Source organism: Dasypus novemcinctus, chromosome 17 (assembly GCF_030445035.2).
Source record: "Dasypus novemcinctus isolate mDasNov1 chromosome 17, mDasNov1.1.hap2, whole genome shotgun sequence".
Taxonomy (NCBI): Eukaryota; Metazoa; Chordata; class Mammalia; order Cingulata; family Dasypodidae; genus Dasypus; species Dasypus novemcinctus.
The window spans coordinates 83,269,449-83,280,379 of NC_080689.1; the positions used below are offsets into that span (position 1 = coordinate 83,269,449).

General features: G+C 39.4%; 1 long non-coding RNA gene across 1 annotated transcript; it reads left to right on the forward strand.

Annotated features, from left to right (window-relative positions):
• The first annotated feature begins 206 nt into the window (after positions 1-206).
• LOC131274044 (uncharacterized) lies at positions 207-3,448 on the forward strand. Its single transcript, XR_009181252.1, has 3 exons — positions 207-275; positions 739-854; positions 3,292-3,448. It is a non-coding gene; the product is annotated as an uncharacterized lncRNA (long non-coding RNA).
• Positions 3,449-10,931: the final 7,483 nt, after the last annotated feature.

A 10,931-nucleotide genomic window follows, 5' to 3' on the forward strand; every position in this document is an offset into this window, starting at 1 on the left:
TGTCTTTAATGACAAAGCCAAGGACTGCTTCCTTTTATTTTCCTGCTCCTCCCTTTTGTTTTTTCCACTCCTGAGCAGCTCACTCTATACTAGTTGATAACTGCCTCCATAATACTCTAAATCCCTTGCCCAAGATAAACAAAACACCATTAGTAATCCAGAAGAAACAGCACCAAGCTACTGACTGTTATTCTCTGTCCTCCTAGTTCCCTGAGGGCCTGTTGGAGGAGCTTCTGAATGCCAGAGCAGTAGAGTAAGCTCCATCTGATTCCAAGGTGAGGTCACCTTTCTTTGTCTGAGATCAAGCTGTTGCCTTCTTGGTTTCCTTCTTTTTTAATCCAGTTGGGATAATCTGACCATGTGCATTATAGGTGATATGCACAAAACTATTGGGGAATGTCTTCAATGGGAGTCTATTACTAGCTGATTCCTTTCTCAAGAGTAAAATCACAAAGGCAGCACCAACTTATAGACTATATGGTATTAGGCCCACCCTAAGGAGCAATATTTTTACCTTGGATCAAGAATTTTCTGTCAACCAAAATGGATTTGAGAGATGCATCAGTGAGGAAAAACTCATTTCTTTTCCACAGGTGTCCCCGCACCGGTTTTGGCTTTCCTTTGTTTGACCATTCTTTCCTATCTGGTATTCTAAAGTCACCAAGAGGACAAAATCCTTCTGGTAGCATTACATAATAATTTATAATTCTCACAGTGTTTTCTTTTCTGTAATTGCAGCTGGCCTGAAAAGAAAGTGTCAATGGTAGGTGGGCTGAGGAAAATAATCTACATGACAAGAAATGTGGGTCTTTCTTGCTGGCTTCAGTCAAGAGCCCCCTGATTAAAACTCCCAGGTAGGAACAAGGATTTGGGTATGGGGAAGTAAATGGGTATTTCAGACAAGAACTAGAGTGATGTTTCTTGAATAGTTGGTTTCTGTGTAGATGGCATGGGTTTGTGTTCATGTGAGTGTTGTGTGTGTATATGAGTATGTGCTGTGATTCTCAGTGTAATGAATGTGATTGCCAATGTGCATGTGTGAGATCCTATGTCTGCTGTGTGCCTTCCTAGATTTCTCTCCTATAACCAGCACAATTACCTGTGCAATCCCATAATAATTTCCTCAAGGACATATACGTATGTCCATATTTTCAAGTTATATACTTCAAATAATACAGTTCATTGTAAGTCAAGTATGCCTCAATAAACCTGGAAAATATCCCATAACAACCCAGGAAAATGTTCAAAGGACTCCAAGTGAAAATACTGTGTTACAAAATCCCTGTCATTAGGATTTAATGGGAAGAATTCATTTAATAGTGAATAGTATAGCCTGTGTAGAGCACTCTCCTTGCCCCTAATGGCACTTTCATTGACGATGATAAAAGAAAAGCAGCCATATCTGTTGTTTTTAACATAGGAGAAAAGAGAGGCTTAGAAGCTGAATTAATTTTGCAGAAATGCAAAGTACCAAACAGGAAACTAGGCACTGAGGTATTAGGTGGTTTGATACCAAAGCACAATCTCATCATGCCTCTTCTGCCTGGCAATCTCTAATCTTCTATGAATCTGGCAACATTTGTCATTTTTAATTCTTGTTACTGAGCACCACACCACCAGGGCATCTGCAGCACAAGTACATGTCACCCATTTGTCCAAAGCCCAATTGCCATGTGTGTTAGTAACTATGATATAGACAATGCAGAGTGAACATGCTCATCCTCACAAAACATCTCCTGGGAGGCTGCTCAGAGTCTGCCGCTGAACTCATCTAACCCACTGGACTCTTCTAACATAGACCACATCCACAATAGTCCAACTTTCAGGGTGATAAGCTTGGAGGCTTGTGCAGTAACAGTCCAGCAAAATGGGAAAGTGAGAGGCTGAAAGAATTCCATCCCCACTTCTCTTTCATTTGCATACTGTTTCCAATGTCCTGTTGAAGGTCTCTGACTCCACAGAGCTCAGGGAAGGTCTGAGAACCCAGGGTAAAGAGTTCAGGTGATCTTGGGTGGCCAGCCTGGTCTCAACTGGAAAAGGAAGGGTCTGGTGTGCCATTCTCTCAATTCAATTTCTTGGTGATATCTGTGTTCCTAAACAGTACCTCCAATTGGCTTGTGGATTGGGGGTACGGCTCTACCAGCAGCGATGAAGGTAACAATCCAAGTCGGTAACAATGTTCAAGGAAGTACCCAATGGGAGAGAGTTCCTGGGAGCAGTTGCATTACCCCTTCTGCATTGGAGATGGAGGAGAGGGGTGTGAAATCAGGAAGTAAAGGAAATATTTAGAGATCTGCTTTGTTCTTTTCCTATTTCAGTAAGATCATAGTAAGAGATACTATAATGTCGTGGTCAGGAAGACATGGACAAAGCGATTGCCTTCTTAGAGGGAAAAGGTGGACAGTCTTCCCTACATTTAGAGTATGTGAGGACTGGAAAACGGATTGTGGAGATCTTAGACCAAACTTAGATGGTAAAGGTGAAGCAATCAAGGCCCAAGGAATGCAATGTTGTCATAAGGACAAAATTATGTGCTGGGATAAGGTCATAACCAGGTGAGAACAACAATAGTTCAAGCTCTCCCCTCAACCCTAACATTTTCCTTTCCTTTTACAAGGATGCCCCATCATGGTTACTGCCATGGTACATTCAGAAGCATTCTTCATCAAGTCAGATGATTCAGACACGGGGATGACGAGCTGCATGTAATTCATGTCTTCTGTCTTTTTTCATCTATTCCTGTTCATAAACTTCTCTTTGTACCTCTCCCATCTTCTCCTCTTTTTATGATACTCATCATGAAGGATTTGATCTCATCTAGGAAGTTGAGGTCATGGGTTTGAGAAGGTTTATAACAACTTTCTACATCCTTCTCAACTGCTTTTTTAGCATTTCCATCATTTCCAAACCTACTATGCAGCATGCACAATCTCAAGTAAACCAGAATGTAACAGGGCGGGAGCTGGGCTGGGAGTCAGGTGCCTTGGGCCACTCTTTTGGAGGGCACTTGTGAACTTGGTTCTGGGCTGGACTCTCCCTTCCCAGGTATGTTCCTGCAAATGGTATCTCTGGACAATCAAGTGTTTTCTGTTCCTTACACAGCTTAGTACACTGTTTGAGGTGAAGGAGGAGTCTCTATTCATAATTTCTCTTTTCCTAGAATACCCAGAAGCCACCGAAGAAATGAAGAGGAAAAGGAAATGTGAATGTGGAGTGAATAGGATGAAAAGGGGAAGGGAATTAAGTTACACACATTACATTTCTTTCCTAACTTTCTCTTTGGCACTTCAGGAAAATCAGTAAAACTAAGGAGAACATTGGCGTTGCCACAAATGAGGGTGAACATGGAGGTGGAGACAAGAACTGGCTGGTCAAAAATAAGCACAGGCAAGTAGAGTATATCCTCACAGCCTCTTCTCAGGGAACAAAACCTCATTCTATACAAGCCACAGCCTCCAAAGGCTCCTTAATTTGCAGGAGAGGGCACTAGCCCCTTTTAAGCCTTATGTGCACTCACACTGCATTCTTTGTGAAGATCGACCCTGGATTAGTTCAACACCTCAGCCCTGCTGAAGTGAAGTTTGCACTCATAATCCACTTACAGTCAACAAAAGCCTCTCCTGTTTATTAATGAGTATGGTGAACAGGGTGGAGTGAACCTAAATGCCACTAACTCAGGTCTCTGGCAAAAGGGTATATTAGGCTGCTTTAATCAATACTGGTAACCAGCTGGCTCAAACAGAGGAATTGATTGTCTCACAGTTTGGGAGATTAGAAATCCAAAATCATGGTTTAGGCTGCACTGTGCTTTCTCTGAAGGTGGTGGCAGCTTGCCAGCAATCCATAACTGAACCTATGCCTCCATTTCTTGGCCCTCTGACTCCTATCTCCTGTGCCTGAATGTGCCTAATTTTCTTCTTATAAGGTCTGCAGTCATATTAGATTAAGGCCCCCTGATTAAAGTTGGACTCACATTCATTAGTATGATCTTTGGCATTCTTAGAAATGAGTTCACATTTGTAAGAGCGGAGGTTAGGACAAAAACATGACTTTATGGGCGGACCTGATTCAATCCATAATAAGGATAATGGCACTCTGGGGTCCCTCGCAGGCAGGTAGGGTAGGTATTCTGGGCCAGTTTCCATCTTAGGGGGAAATTTAAGTCCTGACTGGCAGTTGCCCAAGCCCTGAGGGTTCTCAGCCTCTGCTGGGTCCTGTTCAGATCCCTGGGTCAGCTCATGCCACCTTTCCTCAAGCTGTGGTTCTTGAGAAGTTTTTTAGGTATGTATAATTCATACAAACCTGAAAGAATGGTCAATGAAGAGCTCACTTGGGATGAATGAAATGGGTAGAATTGCAAGTTACTTATGTTCCTTTTATTTATTTTTTACTTTCATAATTAATTAAAGATAAACATAATACTTATAGCATCTTGTTAAAAGGAGTGTCTTCTGTAATGTTTTCATGTTGGAATATACTAATGTAAGAAAACTTATGATTTTAGTACTAGAGCCTAACTGTTTTTTAACCGAAAAGCACAGGTAAGTTTTGGTGTGTTTTAAAATGAAACTAGTTTTTAGAGAGAAAAAGGAACCTGTCCAATAGTAATGTGAAGATGCAGTCATGACTTGGACTGTGTAGGGGACAGGGGTTGGGGAAGCAGGGTTATCACTTCCATACCTATCCTTCCGATGTCCTGCTTCTCACCTGGTCAGATATATAAGACTCTGCCTTTTCTTCCTGGAGCCCTACAGTCAAACTTACTCTTCAGGGAAGAGTCACTTCGAGGGCACCCATCAAAGCAAACAGATTAAATCCATTCAGTTGGACATTTACAGACACTGTGCCACAGACGATACCTTAAGCCGAGAGTAGCAATAGGAATTCAGTGCCATTTGGATCTGGTTCCTAGGTATCGGTGGCCAACTTTGCTTCTCCAGGGTCTATTGTACCTTCTGAGTCCCGCAACACTCACCAGCAAAACCCCTCCTCCATCTGTCTCTGTGTACCCGGTGATTCTATATCCTGTGCTTTTATTGCAGATCCCACCATTGACAGCTACAAAGGCCTTAAGCTGGAGGCCCCAGCCTGAGCTTAGAAGAGCTGTAGATCATATGGTGTTTAGAGATGCCTCTGTGCTTATTCTCTTCTACCCATACCCAAATAAATTTTGGTAGAATTTAGTTAGATAAATTTAGATTGAGTTTTAGAGAAACATTTTACATTTAATGTTAGATATTACTATATTAATCAATATTTTCTCCTACTACTTGTGTTTCTTAATTTATCAAAAAAAATTAAACATGTATTTAGATCAGCATGTTAAACAAAGTTAGAGCCAAATTAATTATAAAATTTGGTCTCCCTCCTGGCTCCCACCAAGGTCACTACTCTCTCATAGAATCCTCAATGTTTGATAGTTGAACAAGTAACTGAAAATTTAGTGCTTAACTTCTGTCCTCAGGACAATGTCTTCCAGATGTTTCATTTGCTGAAATCTGTTTACTCACCTGGAAGGGATTATGGCAATAACATCACCCTTGGTCTAGCAGGATAACTTCGAATTCACTGTCTTTTTTACTTTCTTTTCAGTCTTGCTGGGGATAAAACCATCAGTCACATTTCCTTCCACAAAGACATTACCCCATTTTCACATAACACAAAATATTGTTCTCAAAAATGTTGAAGAGATTCTAATATTCTTTCCATAATGCCGCATGCTTTCCTCTAATAAATGGTTTTGTTTTCTTTAAACCATAGTAATTTCACTAAAATTTGCCTTATCTTTAGACCTTCTGTATCAATGCTCAGTGTGTAATTTTATTATGGAGCTTCAAATAAGTCTTTCCAGAAAAAATGGAGTCATAATTTTTAATAATTGCTGCAAGTATTTGCTTTTAGTCTCTCATTCAAACACTGCAGTATTCATATATTGGCCTTTCTATGCTGATCTTAAACTTTTGACATTTTTTTCTCAAATCTTTTACATTATATTAAATTTCTTTTAAGCAATTTCTTCTTTTTAACTTCTCTTTCTATTTAGGTATTACCTTTTCACTGTTTCTTCTAGTTTATATGTAAATCATGAAATGATTTTTCCCCCCATTTTTTTCTTATTCTTCCCTGATTTCTGTCCCTTCATTTTTGAGGGTTTTTTTTTTTTTCCCTATCTCATTGATGATGTTCTCTCATATACTGTTTCCTTTCATCAATGCTTTTACCTTCTTTTTGAGATAGTACATTTCACTACATAATGTACATCAAAAAGAAGAGCCTTACTTTGCACTTATACCTGTACTGGGAATAACATCAATATTTTTTTCTGTTGGTATTTCATATGATTTTTTAAAAATTTGTAGATAGAAACAAGATTCAAAATAGCTTTCCCAACAACACAGATCTGTCTCTGTCCAAATTTTCTTTGAAATTAAAAATATATATAACAGCTTTCTTCCCGATATTTCTGGGTTCTGTACTTCTACCACTCTTAAATATGGGTCTTCACTATCATTACCTCTATTGCACCTGTTATTGTCTATTTGTTTCTGCATCTGACTAGTGAATACCTCCTTTGAATGTATGCTCTTGTCTTGATGTGGAACAGCTAAAATCACTTTGCCAAACAAAATCTAGTCATTCCCTGAAAAAGGTCTATATATTTCCAGAACCAACTATCTTTAAGGGTATTTTTTATTGTATGTCTTGAAATGTATTTCATTTCTGAATCACTTCGTTCGTATATATTTATATGCACTTTATTTCCACAATTATTAGATTTTGGTTTCTTATACTTATTTTATATTGAATTTTCTTTGTTCTGTATACATTATAGTTGAGTCATAAATTTCAGTATTATTTTTATTTAGTTTTAAATTAATCTATTTTCAAACATATTTGGCTTTAGCAATGGTGATTCATTTTTAAATAACATTTTAATTTCTATTGTTTTGATTCCTAATCACATAAGAAAAATGGTATGTATATCTGGACTACATATATAGCACCAAGTAGCTTTATTACTATCCTCAGGCACAACACCAACAACCCCCAAAGCAATCTATATATTTTCCATGGTCCCCAAGGATTGTCCTTAATACCTGTCCTTGCTACATTAAAAGCACTATTTTATAAATAACCTCTACAAATAAAAAACATCATTTAAAATGGTTTACAGAATATTAAAATTTAGGACCACATAAAAATGTTTCAGCTATATCATATCATGATCTCATTATGAACACCTGAATACATACACATTAACAAGAGAGATGCCATTCAAAATGATTAGAATGTTGGCCTCCTAAAATTAGCTAAAATTCCAGGACTTCAGAAATGCACTCCCAGACTTCCTGTACCCTGGGGGTGTTCTACTGCTCACTGAGTGGATGGTCATTGGTGGAAGTCATTTAACTCCATTAGCAGCTGCATGCCATCTACATAAATTGTAGCAACCTGTCTTTCCCTGAGATCAGGAACAAGATAAGGTAGTGAACTTTCATCACTGCTAATCATCATTGTCCTGAAGTTCTTGAGAGAGCCATCAGGCAAGAAAAAGAAATGAAAGGCACCCAAACTGGAAAGGAAGAAGTAAAGCTATTTCTATAAACACAGATGGCCTAATCTTTTACAAACAAAATCCCAAAGAATCCACAAGAATAGTAATGGCACTAATAAAGGCATTCAGCAAAACTGAAAGATACAAGATACACAATGCAAAGTCATTTTTGTTTCTATAATCCAGCATAGAACAATCTTAAATGGAACTTTTTAAAACTTCCAATCAAATAGCCTCTAATGAATGAAATATCTAAAAATTTAACAAAAGGTGAAGCATTTATATACTGAAATTAGAAAACACTGCTGAGTGACACTGAAAACCTAATCAAATAGCAAGATGTCCATTGTTCATCGACTAACTATTGTTCTGATGTCAATACTACGCAAGGGAAACTACAGATTAAATTCAAAATCAAAATTGAGTAGACTTTTTTTTTACAGAAATGGAAACGCTGGTCCTCAAATTCCCATGGAATCATTAAGTGGCTAAGCTAGCCAAGACAGTCTTGAAATAGTTTGACAATGTAAACACGCTTATCAAAATATCACTCAAATTTACCCTATATAATATACAAAAAACTAGGAAAACCTGACCTATTCTTAAGGGAAAACTCAATCAGTAGACACTGTTCTAAATTAACCACAGAAGGATTTATCAGACAAAACAGTTGTTCTGTCTATGCTCAATGAGATTAAGGTACATTCTCCTTAATTATTTTGTCCTTTTTGTTTTTAAAGATGCATAGATCAGACAAAGCGTTACATTAAAAAATATAAGAGGCTCCCAAATACACTATTCCCCACCACCCCTACTTCTCCCACATCAACAACCTCTTTCATCAGCATGGAACAGTCACTGCATTTGCTGTAAACATTTTGGAGCACTGCTAGGCCACAGGGGCTGCAGTTTACACTGTACAGCCTACACTCCCCCCAGTCCATCCAGTGGGCCATGGCAGGACATACAATGTCCTCTATCTGTCCCCATAATACCATTCAGGTATTATGAATGAAATCCAAAAAATATCTGCATATCACAACTCTTCTTCTATCTCCCTGCCCTCAGCAACCCCTGTTGCCACTGTATTGACATAAAGGATACAATTTCTTCCAATGCTAGAATCACAATAGTTCTAAAGTAGAATACCAGCAAATCCACTCCATTCCATACTCTCTTCCTCCATCTTGTGGGCCCCGGGATGGCAAATGTCCACTCCAAGTATAACCTGAGAGGGGGCTTACAGCCCACATGGCTGATGGACTGTATTATCCCATTTGCAGTTGTAGACTCTCTTGGTACCCTGGTGTGGTGGTTGGCTAGCCTCACCTCCCTTTTAGCTGACCTGGGTAAGTCCAATGAACTGGAAAGTAGGTATTGCTACTCTGCTGAGGCTCAGGGCCCAGCTGGCACATGGTCCAGAGACCCAAGCCTCCTGAGCACACACCAACCCCAGCCCCAACCACAGGTTCAGTGAAATTGACAGAAAAGGCGTGTGTAGAGAGGTCACATCTCCATCCAACTCCATCAAAGGGCATTCTCTTTCATTGAGTGGAAAGATAGGAGTTCTCAGCAGAGAAAAAGAAACAAAGAAAAGATGTAAATGACAACTTTTGATCTAAACATAAAGTTATAGAAAATTTAAAAAAATTCATTGAGCAATCCCAATTAGAGAAGACAAGTAAGGGATGAATGAATTGGTGAGATGGAATTTAGATGAGTAGAAATAATATAATCTGAGAAAAGAGAGCGAGTGAGAGAGAATTGATCCAAAACTTGAGCCTCATGATCTGTGGGGCAATACTAAAAGTTTTAATATTCATTTGAAAGACTGGGTTGAGCAGAAAGAGGCTGGTGCCAATAAAAAGGTAAGGGAAGAAATGACTGAACACTACTCTATGAAAGAGAGATCCAAGGGGCTCAAAATCTCACCCTGATACATCATAATCAAACTGCTGAAAACTAAAGATGAAGAAAAACATCTTGAAAGGAGTCAGAAAATTTGACAATTTATTTGTAGAAGAATAACAATTTGAAGGCCTTTGATTTCTCTTCAGAAAATATAGAGGCCACAAGAGAGTGAATAAACATCATTAAAGGGCTAAAAGAAAAAACCCTCAACCAGGAATACTGCAGTCATCAAAAGTTGCTTAAGGTTTAAAGGCAAAATAAAGACAGAAGGAGAGGATGGAAAAACAAGTGAATTCATCACCTGATGACTTGCTCTACAAAGATGGGAAAGGAACTTCAGGCTAAATGGAAATAATTCAAGGAGGAAGCTTTCAACTTCAGGAATAAAAGATGTGGATCAGGAATGGTGAGTATCTGGGGAGAAAGAATAACTTTTTTCCAACTGTTAAATTGTTAAATATATGAATGAATTTTGAAAAATTATAAAAATACAAAATGTTTGCAGAAGTTATACCCTAGACCGGGAACTCAGAAGACCACTTCAGCAAAGAGGGGATTAAATGATTCCTATGGCTGTAAGGTGTCCACATTTTAGTTGGGTGGGTAAAACATTAATTCTTTTAGACTGTGATACCTGTATTATTCTCAGAGCAACCACTAAAAAAGAATTCCAAAGGAATTCCAGAAAAATTGTATAACCCAAATGGTCCTTTTTCTAAGAGATAGGAATAAAGTAGCTAAAACATCAGTATACAAGTTATTAAGTGAAAAATAACTCTTGGACAAATACCTACAAGCAGGATTGCTGGGTCCGATGGTAACTCCATTTCTCCTAGCCTGTCCTTCCCCCCACCATAGTCACCTCCACCACAACAGGACTGATGCCTTCTGCTCTTTAGATCTGAGTGGCTCTCCCCAGTCCCCCAGGGGATAAGGTGGGGGATTCACAGGCCCTAACCGCAAAGATGCCACCTTCAGCAGGCTCCAAAGCATCTGAGCCCAATGGTTCACCTGTTTCTGCTGTCAGCTCGAGGGCACCCTGTCCCATGTGGATGCCAACTTTGCTGATGCCAGAGTAGAGGATGGTGGCTGTGTCTCCCAATGGGTCCTGTCTCCCTTGTGACAAACTCCATCTTCCAGCATCAGAAAGTCCAGACTTGCCAGAGGAGCCAGGGGGCTGAGCCACAGCTTTTGATGTGCCTGCATCCTGCACATATTTGGCTAAGGAGCAGCTAAGGAGCAGTCAGAAGTCGAAGACAGGTTCCTATGGCACTGGGAGTGCATATATTCTGGGGGTCAGTGGATGGTTCTCTTCCTTCCTCCCCAGGCCTGGGTTCTGATGAGAAACCTCCATTCTCAAAGCTCAGAAAGCACCTCCCTCCAGAACTTCCAGACCACTCCTGTGACCTCATGCACCAAAGCAAGCACCTTCACAAGCTCATACACCTGTTTCCCACCGCTGCAG